The following is a 21497-nucleotide window of genomic DNA, read 5'->3' as shown; positions in this document are numbered from 1 at the left end:
AAATGATGCTTTCAGAGACGCTCAGACACTCTTTTTAAGCTGCCAATACATTTTCAATAGGCTTGAGATCAGGGCATTGTGATGGACACTCCAAAACACTGACCTTGTTCTCCATAAGGTACTTTTTCAGCAGTTTGGCTGTATGCACCATTGTCCATTTGAAAGACCCATTTGTGCCCAAGCGTCAACTTTGTTGCTGCTGTCTTAAGATGTTGCTTCGGAATTTCTACATAATGTTCATTATCATGATGCCATCTATTTTGTTAAATGCCCCAGTGCCTCCTGCAGCAGAATAACCCCACAACATGATGTTACCAACCCATATTTCACAGTTGGGATGGTGTTCTCAGGCTTGAAAGCTTCTCCCTTTTGCCTCCAAATGTAATAATGGCCCTTAATGCCAACCAGTTCAATTTTAGTTTCATCAGACCACAGGACATATTTCCTAAAATGCGTTTACAAACTTTATTCTGACTTCTATGTGTTTCTTCCTGCTAGAGTATCCTTTCAGCCCATGTCAGTACAGTACTTGTTTTACTGTGGATAATGAGACACTCTGACTAGCTTCAGCCACATCTTCACAAGGTTTTTGGCTTTTGTTCTTTGGTTGGGGTGCACATTTCAGACCAATATACATTTGTGTCTGGGACACAAAACCGTCTCCTTCCTAAGCGGTATGATGGCAGGACAGTCCCATGGTGTTTATACTTGCATATAATTGTTTGAACAGATGAACGTGGAACCTTCAGGCATTTAGAAATTAAACCCAAGATTGAGCCAGACTTGTGCAAGTCCATAATTCTCTTCCTGATATCTTGGCTGATTTCTTTTGACCGTCCTATTAGAAAACATATTTTAGATAAAAACTCTTTAGCCAAAGTAGGAACGCTGTCTGAATAATGCAGTCAGTAAGGAAGGAAGTAGGAAAGGAGCCTATATGCTTCCTATCATAGGTCCTTTATCATAAGGATGCCATGATGTCCCTTACCAGCGCTAAGGAGCTATAAGGAATCCCACAATCCTTTGCATGACATGACCTAACCACACCCACCTCACGGAACACTGCAAAAACTAGCCATCTAAAAACAAGTTACAAATGCTAGGTATTAGTCTGAATCTCCTCAAATTAAGTAAAATAATCTGCTAGTTCAGTTAGACAACTGTACTAGAAAGGATTCTTGAAAAAAAATGAAAAAATATCCAGGCTTTAGACAAGTGAGAAATATCTTAAATGTTGTGAAATATTCCAAGTACTTTAGTAAGTCAAATAAACTCTAGACTTCACTGGTAATACTTTCAGTTTTCATTCTCATTCACTATTATTGAAACGATATTAAAACCAGTGCTACTAAATAAAATTAATCTCCTGCATTTAAGAATCATTATTAGGTTATTCATCTTAAAACACAAATAATTTGCACACAAGAAAATCAGACATCCAGCATACTGTGTACTTACTGTTAAAATATCATCCCTTGATGCTTTTGATCCTTCCTGAGTTCGTTGATGAGAGAGAACAAAGTCAGTGAATGAAAATCAACCAAATGTTTAATATATGCAACCAAGTGCCCTGAGTCAAATCATTTTAAAGGAGAAACTTACTCCCTTCCCCAAGCATTCTCAAACACACCACATATTTATAGTTCACAAGTTCAGCTACAAAGATTGCATGCCTTACCCCGGTTGTAACCACCACACATAATTCAATGACATTACTTCATCATTCCACAATTCACATGTGGACTAATTTGTTGGTACCCCTTTAATGTAAGAAAAACACACAATGGTCACAGAAATAACTCAAATCTGACAAAACTAATAAATTTCTATGAAAATGAACAAATAAGACTCAGTTATGCTTTCAACCATGCTTCAACAGAATGATTTAAAAAAATAAACTGGAAACAGGCCTGGAAAAATATGACTGTACCCATAACTTAAAATCTTGTTGAGCAAACTTTTGAGGCAATCACTGCAATCAAACAATTCCTGTAAGTGTCAACTAGACTTCTGCACCTGTCAGCAGGTATTCTGGCCCACTCATGAGCAGACTGCGCCTGTTGTCTCAGCTTTGAAGGATGCTTTTTCCAGATGGCATGTTGCAGCTCCTTCCAAAGATGCTCAGTAGGATTTAGGTTGGGGCTCATTGAAGGCCACTTCAGAATAGTCCAATGTTTACTTCTCAGTCACTCAGTCTTTATTTGTAAAAAAAAAAAAGTTTGAAATTTCGTTCCACTTCATGATTTTGTCCCACTGGTTGTTGATTCTTCATAAAAAATTACAGTTTTATATCTTTATGTTTGAAGCCTGAAATGTGGCAAAAGGTCAAAAAGTTCAAGGGGGCTGAATACTTAAGCAAGGCGCTGTAAGTTAGAATCATTGTGTGCAGAATTTAACATTAGCACTACAGATAATGTTTCACCAACAAATTATGAAATAGATTATGATGCAGAGTATGGATGTTTTGTAAATGGAGGCTTTGAGGGCAGTGAAGAAATTAATGTGGACAACACCAGTGTAAAATGTAATGTAACATGGGTGTTTTCTTGGTTTAAACATGCCAATGTGTTTGTTAGAAAGCCTGTATGGTTTGAAAACCCACAGTTTCTAGCAGAGGATTGTCAATACATAGCTATGACCACTCCCACTTTTTTCTTTTTAGGAGACCAAACATACCCAGTAGCAGATACTTATTGGATGTGTGGGGATGGTATGTTAACGAATACCTTACCGCTTAAATGAAAAAGGACTGTATCAATAACTTTAGTGTATGAAGGTGTAAAAGAACTGGCTGAAATTGAAACTGGAAAAACAAGGTCTCGTCAGAGTTTAGGCGATCACCCACTAAAAGGAGGAGTTTATTTAGATCTCATAGGTCAGCCAAGAAGAATTCCAGATGAATTTAAGGCTTCACATGAAATTAAAGCTGTTTTGAGTCTATTCTACCCTGGATTAGAGATGACAAAAACATTGAGTTGATAAATTATGTTTACTATAATCAACAGAGGGTGATAAATTTTACTGTTGAAGGGGTTCATATCTATGGGGGATCAACTGCATGAAACGAGTAGAATGGTAATGCAAAACAGACAAACCTTAGATTGGATTTTAGCAAGCAAGGGGGAAGTTTTTCACAAGTTTGGTAGTCAGTGCTGTACATACATTCCTATGAATACAGCTCCAAAAGGTACATTCAGCGCAGTATACATGCAGAGAGTCCGTACTCGCGTTCTCATGAAGTCCGGTCTTGGCAGAAACACAGGAAGATCAGACTTGACGAGAACGCGAGCACGCAGAACGTATCTCTGTGTATTGGAACAGAAGCGTACTCGTGTACTCGTGACGTCATCACAGGCAGAGTTCTTTAGCATTCAAAACTATTTATACACTACACCATCATATCTCATTGAAAACATTTTTAAAACAATATTTTTAGCATCTAAAAAGCCTAAAAAATATTTTAAAAATTACAGAACTGTGGGAATAAAATCAGCAATGGCGGGAATTTCTTTGTTGGAGTCATACTGGTCGTAGTTGTAGAGGTGATTAAAAAATCAGCACTTTGTAGACGTAAAATGAGCGATACGAGCAATATTGCTGTTGCTTCGGTCGTTGGTCAGCTTTACCAGCAGGCTGAAGAGGAGGTGACGCAGTTGAGGAGGCAAACCCGAGCAAGGAGAAGATTGATGCGCAAGAGGAGACTCTGAAGGCAGGCTTTGCTCGCCCATATGTGCCAACCAGCCTATTTCCTACTTTTATCTTTAAAAAAAACATTGAGAATGGTATTAAACACGTCATCACGTTGAAATTGTGACTATTTCTCTATAAACATAATCTGAATGCACTCTACTAGTTTTATTATTATTTCAAACAGGGCTGGGAAAAAAACACATCATATATATAGATATAGATGTCTGTCTGTCTGTCTGTCAGAGTTTCATTTTGATTTGGCTTTTGTTTACTGTTAGTTTTCAGTTCCTCCTCCTCCTCTCACTCAGCTTTTCCTTCACTCCCTCTGCAGTCAGTCACACCTGTCGGTCATTAATTAGTCAGACTCACTCCACCTGCCAGCCTCCCTACATAAGCCTCCCTTTGCCTTCACTTCTCTGCGGGTCCGTCATCAGACTCTACTCACTACTCGCCTGTCTGCCTGGTTTGCTCCTGCTAGCCGTTTGTTTCCTGCCTCAGTTTTACCTTGTTAGTCTCTGCCTGCTGCTGGATCTAACCTGCCTCCCCTCTGAACCTCAGGAGGAGCTACTATTCCTGTTGTGACTCTGACCTGCAAGTATTCACCCTGCTGTGCTGCTAATTCTGCTGTGGTTCTGGCCAACAAGTATTCACCCAGCCGTGCTGGTGGTCCTGCTTCCAAGTTCCCGTCTCCGCTCAACTCCAGACAGAACTCTCTCTCTGGGCCGTCGGCCGTTCATCCTCCAACAACCATCTCATTCAATAAACTCACAAAATACCAAGCTCTGTGTGTGTAGTGTGTTCGGGTCATCAGAACTAATCATGACTCTATCTATCTATCTATCTATCTATCTATCTATCTATCTATCTATCTATCTATCTATCTATCTATCTATCTATCTATCTATCTATCTATCTATCTATCTATGTTATATAACTCCGTATTATAATGTTCTGTATTACTATAAAATGTAATTAACATATATGATATTGTACTTTAAATTTGTTTTATTAGAAAGTTAAAATTATCGATTGAGATTTTAGCGTCCTCTGGTGGACATATCATAAACAAGAGAAGACCTCGTTGTTAAATTGGCCACATTTATTTATTTATTTTTTATAAAAACCAAACAGGGAATAGAACATATAACAAAGCAAAGGCATACATTATTACAATACGTTTATTAAGTACAAAATACACAAATACATATGCAAATCAAATAAATGATACAAAAACTGAAGAATATTCAAAATCAAATACATTTCTATACTCCTATATGTGTTTATAGTAGGGTTTTTTATGTACTTTATGAAACGGTGTATATATTTTTATTTCCCTAACCACAACTGGGAAACATTTTTGCTTTTTAAAAAGAAAAAACCTAATCATTGCTTATTAACCTTTTATTTAAAGAAAAGATCTTGCTCTAATATCCTGTAAAGTGTCCTCTGAAAACTTCAAAACAAAACATGTAAATCAAACAACATTGTAAATTAAACAGCAAAAAACTCATTTCCTACTACCACCAAACTATACACAAATACGATTAGAACAGGCGAGAAAAAAATTGAACTAGGCCTTAAAACCTATATGAAATGCTGATATGGTTAAAATGGGTTGTAATTAGAAAAGTTGAAAAGGGAAAAAAAAATTAGAGAGAGAGAAAACTTTATGCATTAAATTAAGAACTGATTGTACAAACATCTTAAGAACTATGCTAAAAGACACATGTAAAATTAGAGAAAAGTAAAACCATATATTAGCGATAAATATGTGTTTTAGAGAAAAGTAAAACCATATATTAGCGATAAATATGTGTTTTATTGCAAACTGTTCACACTTTGATAAGTAAAAACATACTTCAAGGTCGCCCCCTGTCTTCTCGGACCATGATTGATAAGGCAGCAATGCGTCTAAACACATTTGAATTATAAATTTAGATTAAGGTGTGAAACACTGCAATATACAAGTAGCCTGAGAACGAGGCTTTTATGAACATATATCCGAAGAAACAGAACTGGCAATAGGCCATAACCAGTGAATCTATATAGCTTGAACCTAAATATATTTCTGTAGGCCTCGTCGCCAAAACCATCAGGTCGAAGGGAGTCAAGAAACACTGTCTCTCTCTGTTTTACCAGTAGAACCTGCAATTGATATTATTTTTATCACATAATTAAACAGCAATACATATCCATCATTCACTAAAATTATTTTAAACAGAAAAATGTCATTACACAGAGGAGGTAGTGATCAGCAGCGCCTTGTTGTTGGTTCCATGCTGGGAAAGCTACAACATCTTTTGTTGTCAGGTCCTAATAATACCAATATGCATTAATATTACATCATACATGTTATATAAAAATAGAATGAGTGGGGAGGACAGCAATATGGATAACTTCATGACAATACCTACAGCCAATGAACACAAAGGATCCACATCTTCTGACTTCCACAGGGGCACCACACACAGATCGAAGATGTGTATTTCTTTTCCCTTATGAAAACAGAAAGAATGATGTTAAGCATTTTGATTGGTTCATAGGGCTTAAAACCGAAGATCTACGCAATTTAATTACACATCTTTTTGCCGTTTCCTCCACTATTGTCAGGCAAGCATTTCCAATCTGAAAGACATTGAAATGAACCAGTGAGTAGACCGTTAGATAATGCAGGTTTTATGAGACACATTAAAAAATACTTACATTTGATTCCATGCACTGATTTAACCCCAAGGACCAGAAATCCTCTCGTGTCAGACACACACTTCCCTCCTTTACTATCAGAACGGTCCTGGTCCAATATGTAACTTAGCTAAACAGAAGAAAATTACATTATTTCAGGAGAATATTTACGCAAATACAAAGATATACAAAAACAAAACCCCGCCCCTAAAAAAGACAAAAGAATATAAAAGTAAGAAAAACGAAATATTGCCAACCCGGAAGTTATTCAGTTTGCGCATGCGCAAATGTACGGATCGGGCAGTGACATGGTCCTCCCTTCTTCCATGCACCACAGCCACGTTGATCCTCCGGGTTCTTTGTCCTTGTTCTGCTGTGAGGCCAGAATCTGGAGTGTTGGTGAGGCTGAAAGAGAGCAGCAGCTGCTGCAGGTGATGAAGTCTGGAAAGAAGTCCAGCAGCTGGAGGCACAGCGGAGAAACTGGAGGGAAGCAGGAGCTCAAAGAGCGGCAGGACGCAGCAGAGGAGACACCAATGATGGGGGATGTTTTCCAGCCCAGAGTGCTGCTGCACCCATCAGGTTTGGAGATTTCCTTCTTCATGCTAACTGTGTGGATGGAGCTAAAGTTTAGGAGCCGTTTGTAGAAGCGGATGGATTCCTCCTCTTCATCAGAACTCGTTGCAGGGTTTCCCCCAGAAAACTGGATAAACCTGCAGCTCTGCACAGGAGGTGCTAATGCTAGCTTAGCATGTAGCAACATTCAGCATTAATTTCTTGTCTGTCTGCCTGGGAAAGTTACTCCAAACAACACGTTTTGGTTTATCATTCTATGGAGGACCAATCCTGCCATAATTTAGACAACTTGCAGAAATTAATCAGCATAAGTATTCATTCAGGTGTGAAGGTTGCAAACACACGGACAGTTAAACACAGTTATTAGCAGTGAGGCAAAAAAGAGAAGGAAAAAGGAACAAACTAATGTGTGTGTGTGTGTGTGTGTGTGTGTGTATATATATATATATATATATATATATATATATATATATATATATATATATATATATATATATCAGAGTACGCAATACTTTCAAGTGTCTCCAACTAGAAATTGTGTCTTTTAATACAAAGCTGTAAAATAGAAAATTTTGGACATGGCAGTAAGTCAGGAAGCTTCTTAGGTAATCAGCTAAAGATAAACAATGAAAAAACTATATTTACAGTCAAGGACTCAACTGGTAAAACATTATGTGATCCGGGAAAAATAAACAACAAAGATTTCTACAAGTCTTTGTTGTTTATTTGTACACATTGCAGATAAATCCATCAGATAATGACGACAAGCAATTTCTGGATAAAATAACACTTCCTAAATTATCAGATAGTCAAACAATGACCCTGGATTCACCAGCCCAATAAAAAGGCTCCAGGTCCAGATGGATTCCCTGCTCAGTTTTAAAAAGAGTTCTGGAATATTCTGGCACCAACGTTCCACACAATGTTGGATGAAACTGAGAATGGCAGATTCCCGGATGATATGAATTCGGGGGTGTCTGAGTCTTGGGGCTCTGGGGGTGCTCGGAGTGGGGTGTCTGGTGGGTCTGGCCCCGGAATCTGTTGCCCACACCTGGGCGGGGCTCGGGTACCTCAGGTCGGCCTCTGGTGGCTGCTTGCGATGCTTTTGGGGGGGTTGTGCTGACCATTAGACGAGCTACCAGGCAGTTTGACGTTCAGGCGGCACCCTGAAACAAGACTTTGGCCGTGCAGGACTCCGCTCACAGCCCCGAGCTGTTTGTGTTTCCTCAAAATTAACAAACGTTAGATTTAGTAATGACTTACCCTGCTGTTTAGCTCTCTTCACCCTCATAAAAGACTGTTATTTTAGGTCCTGTGTCACTGTGGTGCTCTTGTCATTTGTAGAACTTACAACAGGAAAAGAAAATGCCGCCTCCACTCCGCCTCACTGTGTTTACGTCGCTCTGCAGTCAGTCGCCTAGCATTCTTCTTCTTCTTGAGTTTATTGGCAGTTAGCAAACATCTTTTCATTGTACATTACTGCCACCAACTGGTGAGGAGTGTGTGTCAGCTAGCATTGACGACTTGCTGCATGAGGTAAACAGCTCCATGACATGGTGAGTGATGCATTAATCGCGTGACACTCCGAATCGATGACTGAATTCTTTGCCAACGCTTTTAATTGTCGATTTCTATGAATTCATTGTTGCAGCCCTAGTAAACAGTACAGTTAAAACAATAACGCTTGGCTCATGACCTCTGAAACAATTTGTATGATGTAAGATATTGTATCTGTTAGGAGCAGCTAAGATTATAAAGTCTGACTGCAGCTGGTAGGAACGATCTGCAGAAACACTCTTTAGAGCATCTAAGATGCAGCAGTCTGTTTCCTCTTGGCCACAGTTAAAGGAGAAGTCCGGTCAAAATCAGAATTAAAACTGCTGAAAGTACTTTAAATATAAAATATTACATACTGTTCAGTAAATGATACGCTTTTTTATTTAAGAGTAATTTTCATTTGAAGGTCCTTTTAAGGGGGCTGCCATCTTGGTAAAGAACAGTACTGCCACCTCCCAGTTTGTCCCCTTGTAAATAAATACCCGTTTTCATACCGAAATATATTATTAAACCTCTTAAACAAAGATAGACATGGTATTAAGCATTTAAATTTAAAGTAATACTAATTTTACATTTAGTATTAGAGACATAAAAAGACAACAAATAAGCATTAAAGTATGGTTTATAGGTTTGGTTCTGCAATGTTATGAGTATAAAACTCATTTTTAGAACCAGTCTCTGCTCAAAATGGTGATCTGCACTGCCTAATCTACTTCCAACTCATGAAATATCCAAGCGACTTTAGAAAAAATAAGACCAAAGTTGCATAAAATAGGTGGTATCCCTCCGCCGCTCTGGTCGGTACAGAAATGTTCCGGCAAATTCTACATTATGAAAAAGAAAAACATACCGAAAATCCTCGCTCTCATGTCATCTTGAAGACATTCTTCTTCCAAATGTTGGCTGCATATTTCTCTCTGGCCAGATGCACGATGGAAAATCCTCTCTCTTCAAGTAGGTAATCCAGCAAAACAGTCCATGGTGGATGATGAATCGGAAAGGCGAAAAAACTAATGTTTTTTTCCCTTTTACCCGATGTATTGCAACATCCAACTGCCATGCACATTGGAATTGTCACTTCAACAATAGCTCCCGCGAATTTCAATGGTGAAGTCCTCTGGAAATCCGAAAAAATTGTTGATGATCGCTAACCTGACGCCGCCAGATAGATTTGCTTCGCATATCCATCTGGAAACCTTCCGTTGAAGTAATTTTGGGAAGGGGCGAAAATACTGGTTAGCTGATTGGCCTATGTTGGTGATAGACGGGCCAAATGAACCAATCAGATTCGCCGTCGCTCTGTTACGAGCAACGACGAAAACACAACCACAAGCCAAGCTACTCTTGCTGCTGCAGGTAAAGGCTCGTTAGCTCAGCAAAGAAATACTCTGTAATTCCGATAAAACTTGCTCGATAGCCACGCTAACGCTAGTTTCATCGGCTGAAGCCGCCATGTTCTTAAGACGCTTCTCGTTGCGTCACACCTCAACCCGCCTCAAAGCCAACGCTGATTGGACGTTCATTTGGTGAACGGCTCCAAATTTTCTTCAACGGAGAGTAGCCAGACTGATCTGCGAGTGAAACCTTGAAAGCTCGCGAGATCAGGATGGTCTCACGAGGCTAGATGATCGCAGCTGTGTAGAACAGTCCACCATCATCCCTGTTCTCAAGAAGCCAAGGACCACAGGACTTAATGACTTTAGACCCGTCGCTCTGACCTCTGTGGTTATGAAGTCCTTTGAGCGCCTTGTGCTTTCACACCCAAAAGAAATCACTGATCCCCTCCTGTACCCCCTACAGTTTGCCTACAGAGCCAACAGGTCTGCAGACGACGCTGTCAACCTGGCCCTTCACCACATCCTCCAGCACCTGGACTCTGCAGGAACCTACGCCAGGATCCTGTTTGTGGATTTCAGCTCTGCCTTCAATACAATCATCCCAGCTCTGCTTCAGGAGAAGCTCTCCCAGCTGAATGTGCCCGACTCCACCTGCAGGTGGCTCACAGACTTTCTGTCTAACAGGAAGCAGCACGGGAAGCTGGGAAAACATGACTCTGACCCACAGCTCATCAGCACTGGTTCCCCCCAGGGCTGTGTTCTTTCTCCTCTGCTCTTCTCCCTGTACATCAACAGCTGCACCTCCAGTCACCAGTCTGTCAAGCTCCTGAAGTTCGCGGACGACACCACTCTAATCGGACTTATCTCTGATGGTGCAGAGTCCGCCTACAGGTGGGAGGCTGACCATCTGGTGACCTGGTGTAGGGAGAACAACCTGGAGCTCAACACTGTAAAAACAGTGGAGATGGTTGTGGACTTCAGGAAGAACTCAGCCCCAGCTACCCCCATCACCCTCTGTGACTCCACCATTGACACTGTGGAGTCCTTCTGCTTCCTGGGAACTATCATCTCCCAGGACCTAAAGTGGGAGCTGAACATCAACTCCCTCACCAAGAAAGCCCAGTAGAGGATGTACTTCCTGAAGAAGGCAGCTGAAGAAATTCAACCTGCCAAGGACAATGATGGTTGTTATGCCAGAAGCTAGTTGAATATATTTATTATTATTATTATTATTAATTATAATTTGGTTAACCTGACAAAAGCCAGCTGTATGTCGCTCAGCCTAGCTTCACTCACATACATCTGGGACATCGCCGGTAGAAAATGATTTCTCCAACCAAATTTATGGTCTGGCCAATCAGGACGCAGGGCTGGCATTTCATAGATGTGACGTAGTGGAGACGTGACCATGACGTGAGACTGTTTTGATAGCAGTGGCGGCTCGCATGGAGGAAGCAAGCGTTAACATTGATGCTGCTATTTCTTCCGTGTTGTCCAATCTACCTGATATTGTTTCATTAAAAGAACATCAGAGAACGGCTCTGAAAGCTTTTGTTGGCGGAAACCTTGTTTTCGCCCTTCTCCCGACCGGATTTGGCAAGTTTTGTTTTCCGGGGCGCGTCCGCGTCTGCAGCGGACGTGCAGACGCGGACGCGCCCCGGAGCGGTTAGCGCTAACCATATTAGGAGGCCTTTAGTCCTCAACGCGGTCGGCCCGGAATCGACTCCGACCCGCGGCGCTTTGCCGCCTGTCTTCCCCCCTCTTCCTGTCACCTCACTGTCAATAAAACACGTGCCACTAGAGCCGCAAACACATTATTATTTTTATTTTTATTTTTTTTCCTGCGTCGCTATCATCAGCGTCACGGGTTAGCTTCGGTGTGAGTGGTTGAAATAGCACGTCAATAAAGATGACAGACAAGTGGCTTATCCAATCATATGCAAGAATTTTTGATAAGGCCCAGCCTTCTGTAAAGGCAATTCCTATGACAGTGTCCCAGATGTATGTGAGTGGAGCTAGGCGGAGCGACATACAGCTGGCTTTTGTCAGGTTATAATTTGGTATTATAATTTAAATAATTAATCATTCAACTCAAAATTCCGCTATAACAAAATATAGTTTAAATGGTGGTGATGTTAGCTATAAGCTTGTAAGTATTTATACCACTAATGCATTAGTTAATTTGCTGTTATGAACTCATTTATGCTGGGATAAATGATCTGGTCGGACTTGTGACCGACGAGGTTTATCCGGCAGGCTGTGAGAACCCCAATGTAACTGCAGTTGGAGTTTAAATCCTTATCACCATCCAATGATATTGTCTCTGTATTAATGTCAGATGTTAACTCCAAAGGAGGTTAGCTCTGATTTCTGAATAACCAGGCAACTGTGAATTGGATTGAACACAAAACAATGTCTATTCCGCAGTCGTTGGTTTTATTGAACCAAAAGCAATTCCCTGTTACAGTAATTCTCTGATTCAACAACTTTGGAATTCTTACTCACTACTAAAACTAAACATGCAAAATATATATGTGGAAATAAAAGAACAAAACAAAAATAAACAATGGGATTAAAATGAGCGGTTAGCAGATCTTAACTCAACTCACAGTTGTTTAACACCACACTCAGAACATCGGCATTTGACGTATCAGCATTGACAGACAGAACAGCTCTGAGAGTCTCACCGGACGCTTTGATGTCTTATAGAGCTATCCGCTAAGCTACCTACAGTTCAGTCATCCGACACCCTCCCAAGATGGCTGCTACGATGACGTATGGTCTACCAATTTGCGTGATGCGTGGGGGGAGGTCCTAATGACGTAACCACGCTTACGCTGATGGGGTAATGCCTCGCTTCGAGAGGGCGCGGCTAACTGGGAGTTTAAAGCAAAACCGCGAGTTGGGCTCGGACAACAAGATTAAATTTACTGATAAGGGGAAGCGAAAAGAGAGGGGGAAAAGCATGGAAGAAGATGGAAAATAACAAACAGTGACCCACAGCGGGGTTATTGACAAACCACAATCAACACAGCAAAATCAATTGTAAAATGCATGCACATACAAAGAAAATATTCAGCAAAATAATTCCAACTTCGTCGTGGAATAAAAGCATTAACCAACACCTACAAAGTTCTAACGTCTGCCCAGGCACTTATAAACATCCTATGGATGGAAAAGAAATAAAAGGGGAGAACCCCGTTACTTTGAGGTGGTCCCGAATGAAAGTCCCGGCTTCGATCCGGAGCGCTCCGGATCACGCGGCGTCCTGAACGCGTGTTCCTTCGCCTTCCTCTCTCTCTCTGGGCTCCCAGACGCTTGTTGGGCCAAACAACGTGTCGTCCTCTTTCGACCATCGGGAGATGACGGCTCCCAGTCTCTTGATCAGAGGAAATTAAAAGTACCTTTTTAAGTTGACCTCCTGTGTCCGCACAGGGAATAGTTTTGCTCCGGTAATCTTCGAACCAGCAAAGAGTTATCGAGCACGTGGCGTGGGGGTTACCCCAACGAAGTGAAACAGCTGTGTGTCTTCTCGGTTGGCAGCGCGCCAGTGAAGAAGGCAGATTTCGGTCCTCGGCCGCAATAAATACCTTTCCCCCTGGTAACGTTATCTCTCTGTCCGTCGTTAGGGGCGGCGGCCATTTTGGGCCGAGTTGCATGATGGTAGTTGGTGGCCATTTTGACCACCTTGCCTCATGGGAAATGCAGTCCGTCATGTCCCGAATTAATGCAGTCGTCACGTCTTGAACTGGCACAACATGGTGCAGTTCTACTCCTCCATCATTGAGTCCATCTGATAGGGTTATTAAATATAACCCCTTTTATCCTAGAATGAAAACCAGACAACACAAGTTTTAGACATTTCTATAGAAAAGGACAGATGAACCCAAACGGAGAACTACACTCCCTTAAAGTTTAGGATCGTCTGCCGCCGGGTCATCTCTGTCCTTCTGTCTTTATTATCACACATCAACGAGGGGGTCAGGAGGGTTGGGTCAGAAGGAATGGGTCAGGAGGTTTCAGGAATTTACAGCATGGGGGTGGAAAACAAACATGGGAGCAAGCTTTGTTGCGGCTTTCTCTGGGAGAACCATTTGTTCTCCCTGTCTAAGGTTAAATACAACCGAACCTTCCTGAAGGCAAACTCTTAAAACAAACCAAATACCTGTAACTTGATAGAAATAAAATGATTACATTCACATTTTCCTAACACCATCCTCACCTCCTCCATCACCATCTGGTATGCTGGTATCACCGCTAAGGACAAGGGCAGACTGCAGCGTGTCATCAGGTCTGCAGAGAAGGTGATTGGCTGCAATCTTCCATCTCTCCAGGACCTGTACGCCTCCAGGACTCTGAGGCATGCCGGAAGATTGTGGCGGATCCCTCGAACCCCAGTCACAGACTATTTCAGACATTTCCCTCTGGCAGGAGGGAAGTGACTGAAATAGTCTGCACCATCAACACCAAGTCAAATTCCTTGTAAGTGCAAACTTACTTGGCAATAAACTTGATTCTGATTCTGAGGTTAACATCCATAGAGGGCCGTACACATCCAAATTGTGTCATCATTAGAGAAACTGTGTCACCTCCGGGACGCTATCTGACAGATATGAGTCAGTTCCTTGTGTCCGGTGCTATCCAAGTGTGGCAGGAAGTTCTGGGTTAAGCAGTTTGTCCCAGTTGATGCTCCCTCCTTTAGGGGTCCCTTTCCCCCTGGGAGGAGGGGAGGAAGGGGGAGTGGGGGTGAACGCAGCCTGGGTGTCTATTGTCATGTGTGTTGAGAGTTGTTAGTGTTGGGGTGGGATTACATTTTCAGGTGATGGGGTGTGGATGTTTGGAGGGCTCCGTGTCCGGCTCCCTATCTCGGTCCTGGTCCATGTTGTCTCCTGGTGCTGGTTCTGTCGAGGGAACAGGGGTGTGTATAATAAATAAGATCCCAAAATAAAAGTGTTGCTAACCTGGCTTATTTTAAACGACAGAAACGGAAGGTCCTTATATACAGGACTGTCTCAGAAAAGTAGAATATTGTGATAAAGTTCTTTATTTTCTGTAATGCAATTAAAAAACATGAAATGTCATACATTCTGAATTCATTACAAATTAACTGAAATATTGCAAGCCTTTTATTGTTTTAATATCGCTGATTATGGCGTACAGCTGAAGAAAACTCAAAAATCCTATCTCAAAATATTAGAATATTTCCTCAGACCAAGTAAAAAAAATTATAACAGCAAAACAAAATCAAACATTTGAAAATGTCCATTAATGCACTCAGTACTTGGTTGTGAATCCTTTTGCACAGATTACTGCATCAATGCGGCGTGGCATGGAGGCAATCAGCCTGTGGCTTTGCTGAGGTGTTATGGATGCCCAGGATGCTTCTATAGACCAGTTCATTGTTATTGTTTTGATCCCGGTTTTTCGCGCATGCGCGCCGGACTGGTTGGCAAAAGACGAACACAATGGCGGACGCAAACAGAGAAACTGACGAGTTCTCCGCGTATTTTTCTTCTTTAGATAACGTATCACAAGATCGTTTTAAGACTAAGTTGATGGTTGATGGTATCAGATTGCCAGATCCACACAGCAAAAGCTTGAAGGGACGGAGCGAGTCTGTGAAATGCTGGCCAAGTGTTCTGTACCGCGACATAAACAGCTGCCTTATAAACACGGCAGGCCAGTACAGACGAGAGAGCATGGAAGCATGAAACCACTGGGACATTAAGCGGGTCAGAAAATGGATGGATGGATGTTCAGACATGTTTGTGTAACATAAAGCGGAGTCGGACACAGACTGCGCCTCAGCAGAGAGGAAGACCCGCCACCGGTAGGTTAAAAAAAACATTGTTCACTACGGATTATTTTGGTGTTTATGTCTTGTTAAAATGGGTGGGGGTGTCGGCGACGTTGCAGCGTAAACACAGACGTACTAGCGCGCGTGAACAGGGGCGTAATGCAGCCGCTGTCTGGTGCACATTATTGTACACTGATTGCACGAAGAAAACTAAAATGATGCGGCGTGCTGCTGCTGCTGCGCATCGACTCTGCTTCTCCCGGCCCTGTCTAGCGATCGCCACCGCCCCTCCGCCGCTATTTAAATAGAACAATCACTAGAGCAGAATTAAGTTGTATTTACCGGAGATGAAGTGTAGATTGCAAATTCTGTCGTAGTATGATGGCTCCCCCAGTCCATTGGGATTATCTGCCTGCGCTCTTTTCATTGAAAATATCCATTTCTTTCTTCGTCCTTCCTCCTTCGGTAAATGACAGAAACGTACATCCAACGATTTGGAATGCCTCTGTGTGCAACCGGGAGCACAACAAGTCGTAGGCATTGTTTAGATTCCAAAAATAAACTAACTAAAAATACGCTCTAAATCACCCGTTTTGTTATGTAGTAGACGAGAACAGTACTGTTTTTGCCAACCACCGTGACCCAGATGTAGCGCTAACGTCACGCGTGAACTGGTCTATAGCGGCCTTTAGCTCATTTGCATTGTTGGGTCTGGTGTCTTTCAGCTTCTTCTTCACAATACCCCACAAATTCTCGATGGGGTTCAGGTCAGGGGAATTGGCAGGTCAATCAAGGACAGTAATGCCATGGTCAGTACACCAGTTACTGGTGGTTTTGGCACTGTGGGCAGGTGCCAGATCTTGGTTGTGCAGCGTTTCCTGCCACATTCCCCCCTTCCAACACACTTTTTGTGAATGTGCTTTGAAACTGCACTCTGTGAACAGCCTGCTCTTTGAGAAATTTCTTTTTGTGTCTTACCCTCCTGATGGAGGGTGTCAATGATGGTCTTCTGGACAGCAGTCAGATCAGCAGTCTTCCCCATACTTGTGGTTTAGTTTACTGAACCAAGCTGAGTGTTTTTCAAGGCTCAGGAAACCCTTGCAGGTGTTTCGAGTTAATTAGACGATTCAAGTGATTAGTTGAATAGCCTACTAGTATACAGTACTTTTTCACGATATTCTAATTTTCTGAGACAGTCCTGTACATTGCAGAGTTTAAGGAAGGGGGAGACATACTTCAGTGTGACCTTTGACATCATAAACTAGCAGTGCAGTAATGCAGAACAACCTTAACAATTGAGCTTTCATCGAACAGGATAAGGGGTATCAACAGATGGCTGGGTGTAATTCATCACAGATAAGATAGCGCTCGCAAAAACAATCAACATTTATGGTGAGACTGTTTCTTGCACCAGGTCTTACTCTGTAACATAGGAGACAGAGATATCAGTCATCTGAAAAACACTTTGTCTGAATGAACCCAAACCTTAAAACCTTTTAATAATAATGAGTAAATACGTGATAAATGCAATAAACATGGTAAATAAAAATAAAACATGCAGAGAATAGTAAAATATTATATAACAGTCTTATAATCTGATGCTCTTTTATGTGTGGACATGGACATATTAGACACATTGGACAAAGCCTAACATTTTGTTTTAAAAGCATGGCTGAAAAGGTCAATGTTGTGTCATCAGCACTTTAAGGTAAAAAATGTAGCTCTACAAACAACTGAGTTTTTGCAGGGGTTATAACAGTCATGTGATTTTATTCTATGTTTTACTGTTCTGCATGTTCTGTCAAAGAATTTAATCTAGCAAAATTTCTTAAATATATCTGAATTAAAATGTGCCTCAGTTCAGGATGAAATCCAAATACTATCTAATGTGCATAATGTGTTTCAATGTTTCCTGCAGATGTGAAGCAGAAGCTGATTGTTAAAGAAGAAGCTTCTTTAGACCACAGACCTCGTGCCGACCTGCATGACCCAAAGCCCCCCCACATCAAGGAGGAACAGGAGGGAGTCTATATCAGTCTGCTAGGAGAGCAGCTCAGTGGGAAGGAGGTGATTAATGCCATCTGGTTTCCAGTTGCTGCTCCTCCCATAAATACTCTGGATGATGAACAGTCTCTGCTGCTCTCACAGCTTTATCCAGACCAGATTAAAGACAGAGAGCCTCCAGAAGAGAATGATGGAGAAGAATCCATAAGGATACAAGATCATGGAGATGCTTCAATTTTTTTAGAGACTGAAGACACTGAGGAAGATAAAGAGGACAGTGATGTAGAACACCCTCTCTCTGAGCTGAAACTTTTGTCAGACTCTGGATATAATAAATGTCCTACAGAGAAGAAAAAATGTAGGAAAGGCCACACAGGAGAGAAGCTTAGCTGCAAAGACTGTGGCAAAACATTTATGGCAAAATCAGCTTTAAACAAACACATGAGAGTACATACAGGAGAGAAGCCTTTCTGTTGTGATCTATGTGGACAAAGCTTTAGCCTCAAACATAATTTAAACACACACAAGAGAATTCATACAGGAGAGAAGCCTTTCTGTTGTGATCTATGTGGACAAAGCTTTAGCCACAAATCACATTTAAAGACACACATGAGAATCCATACAGGACAGAAGCCTTTTTGTTGTGATCTATGTGGACAAAGATTTAGCAACAAATCAGTTTTAAACACTCACATGAGAATCCATACAGGACAGAAGCCTTTCTGTTGTGATCTATGTGGAAAAAGATTTAGCGACAAATCAACTTTAAACACACACATGAGAATCCACACAGGACAGAAGCCTTTCTGTTGTGATCTATGTGGACAAAGATTTAATCAAAAAGGAAGTTTAAACAAACACATGAGAATCCATACAGGACAGAAGCCTTTTTGTTGTGATCTATGTGGAAGAAGCTTTAGCAACAAATCAGCTTTAAACACTCACATGAGTATCCATACAGGACAGAAGCCTTTCTGTTGTGATCTATGTGGACAAAGATTTAGCGACAAATCAACTTTAAACACACACATGAGAATCCACACAGAACAGAAGCCTTTCTGTTGTGATCTATGTGGAAGAAGCTTTAGCAAAAAATCAGCTTTAAACACTCACATGAGAATCCATACAGGACAGAAGCCTTTCTGTTGTGATCTATGTGGAAGAAGCTTTAGCCACAAATCACATTTAAACACACACAAGAGAATCCATACAGGAGAGAAGCCTTTCTGTTGTGATCTATGTGGACAAAGATTTAGCCAAAAATGTAGTTTAAAGACACACATGAGAATCCACACAGGAAAGAAGCCTTTCTGTTGTGATCTATGTGGAAAAAGATTTAATCAAAAAGTATATTTAAACACACACATGAGAATCCATACAGGACAGAAGCCTTTCTGTTGTGATCTATGTGGACAAAGGTTTAGTCAAAAATCTAGCTTAAACAGGCACAGAAGAACCCATACAATGCAAGAAATGGCTAGTTTTTATGTATAGCACATTTCAGTACCAGGACACGTCAAAGGGCTTTACATAAATAAAATAAAAACAAAAACAAATTGGACTACAAATTTAAATGTTTCAGTTAACGGTTTAACTAGAACAGTCAAAGGCAATCCTAAACAAATGTGTTTATAATCTTGATTTAAAAGAATTCAGGATTTTAAGCACTTTTCACAGTCTTCTGGATGTTTGTTTCAGTTGGTAGAATGTAGGAAGTCAACTTTGTACAGGTTGTAAATCGCTTTGGGGTCGTCGGACTATTTAATGTGCTATACAAGTACAAGCCATTTACCAAATTAGGCTTGAATCAGAAGACCTTAGTGGTCTGGAGGGTTGATACGGTGATAACAAGTCAGACATGTTTTTAAGTGCTAAGCCATTCAGGGATTTTATAGACTAACACATTTATTTTAAACTCTATTTTCTGCGATACAGGGAGTTAGTGTAAGGTCTTAAGGACCAGGTCGATGTTCTCTGCTTTCTTAGTCTTAGTGAGGATGTGAGCAGCAGTGTTCTGGATCAGCTGCAGCTGTCTGATGTTTTTGGTGGACCTGTGAAAACACCATTTCAGTTTTTGATTTTTGTAAAATTAAATGCATGGATTAGTTTTTCCGTAACCTGCTGAGACGTTAGTCCTTTAATCTTGGAAATGTTCTTCAGGTGATAGAAGGCAGACTTTGTAATTGCATTTAGATGCCTTCAGAGGTTCATGCCTGAGTCCATTAGTGCAACGGCCCTCAAACCGGGGTCTCAAGACCATGGGTTGGGGGCCTGTGAAACTATGTAGTTAGGCCTGAGGAGGCACTGTTGAGGATGTCGTGTTTGAGCTAAGTATCACAATGGACAAATATTTAACTCTGTCCAAATTATCATGTAGGGTAAAAGCCAAATCAACTAAAATTAGGAAGTATGACAATAGATACATCGAGTTTAGCTTTATGGAGAATGAGGATGGGAGACCAAAATGTGTTTGTCTTCAAGTGCTAGCAAACAAGCTTTGTATCTGCTGGCATAGCGCAATGCAAACAGTAAGAAGCCACACTCAATAGGAATGGACCTTGTGCTTCCTGCTACGGTGGACATGTGTGAGGTTCTACTTGGTACAGAAGCAGCTAACAAGTTGAAAACTGTCCCGCTTTCAGACGACACGATGAGAAGAAGAATTAAAGAACTGTCGGCTGACATTCAGGAACAGTGATTGGATAGACTGTTGTGATCATGTGATCAGTTTTCTATACAGCTGGATGAATCTACAAACATTTCCATTGCTGCTCAACTGATAGCTCTGGTGCTCTATCCCTGGGAGGGAAACATTTTGGAGGATTTTGGTTTCTGCTAGGAGGTCTTGGGCAGGACAACTGGTGAGGAAATATTTAAGCTAGTTGATGCTTTTCTGACTGAAGCGAGACTGAGCTGGAAAAATGTCTCTGTTTGTACGGATGTCTCAGCAGTGATGACCGGCCCAAAGAGTGGAGTTGAAGCGTGGATAAAATCCATCAATCCATGCGTTACAGCTACCCACTGTGTCCTGCATCAGCAGGCACTAGCTTCCAGAGACATGGACCCAGATCTTCTGTTCTGAACACAGCTATCACTGCAGTTAACTTTGTGAAATCCAGAGCTTTGAAATCACAGCTGTTTGTTCAACTTTGCCCAAATCTGGAAGCTGAACATGACGCACTGCTTTATCACTGACGTGTGATGGTTGTCTCGTGGGAAAATGTTGCAGAGGTTTTGAGCTACATAGAGAAATGGCTGAATTTATGAGAGGAAAAAAATGGACATTGTACATTTCTTTCATGATCCAGACTGCATTGCCAAGTTAGCCTATCTTGCAGACATATTCAACATATTGAACAGCCTCAACCTCTCCATCCAAGGAAGCTACACATCTATCCTTGAAGTTAGTGACAAAATCACCACCTTTATGAAGAAGAAGAATAAAAGATGGAATAACAGACATGTTCCCCCAAATGACTGACTTTTTAAACACTGAGAAGCTGTCTGTTGCTATTGTGAGGGATGTTGTGACTTCACACCTAACATCACTGTGTGAGAACTTCAGCTCATATTTCTCTGATGTGAACACTGATGCCTGGGACTGGGTGCTGATCCATTTTCACCTGCTGCAACAAGAAATGGCTTAAGAGGTAAAACAGAGGAACAGCTCTTGGAGTTATCTTGTGACAGAACATTGAAGGTCAGATTCCAACAGGAAAATCATGCAAACTTTTGGGCCTCCCTCTCACATGAGTATCCTGAACTGGCTGCTGAGGCCATGAAAATATTGCTGCTGTTTTGTTAGAATTATTTTTATTATTCTCTACATGTTTATTTTTATTTACCATGTTTATGGC

The 21497-nt window shown here is 41.3% G+C and overlaps 1 protein-coding gene and 1 long non-coding RNA gene across 5 annotated transcripts in view; one reads left to right on the top strand and one right to left on the bottom strand.

Annotated features, from left to right (window-relative positions):
* Positions 1-21497, top strand: part of LOC118562406 (NACHT, LRR and PYD domains-containing protein 12-like) — a 629435-nt gene that overhangs the window by 507013 nt on the left and 100925 nt on the right. The window lies entirely within an intron of this gene.
* Positions 5038-6572, bottom strand: LOC118562416. Of its 2 annotated transcripts, XR_004930605.1 has the most exons (5): positions 6394-6572; positions 6268-6315; positions 6105-6185; positions 5926-6003; positions 5038-5835 (listed from the first exon to the last, which is right to left on the bottom strand). It is a non-coding gene; the product is annotated as an uncharacterized LOC118562416 (long non-coding RNA). The 2 variants fall into 2 exon arrangements; XR_004930604.1 differs by having other exon boundaries at positions 6105-6315.

Source organism: Fundulus heteroclitus, unplaced genomic scaffold (assembly GCF_011125445.2).
Source record: "Fundulus heteroclitus isolate FHET01 unplaced genomic scaffold, MU-UCD_Fhet_4.1 scaffold_91, whole genome shotgun sequence".
NCBI classification, from domain to species: Eukaryota; Metazoa; Chordata; class Actinopteri; order Cyprinodontiformes; family Fundulidae; genus Fundulus; species Fundulus heteroclitus.
Note: the sequence above shows the minus strand (reverse complement) of the source record. Positions and strands in the feature narration are given on the sequence as shown.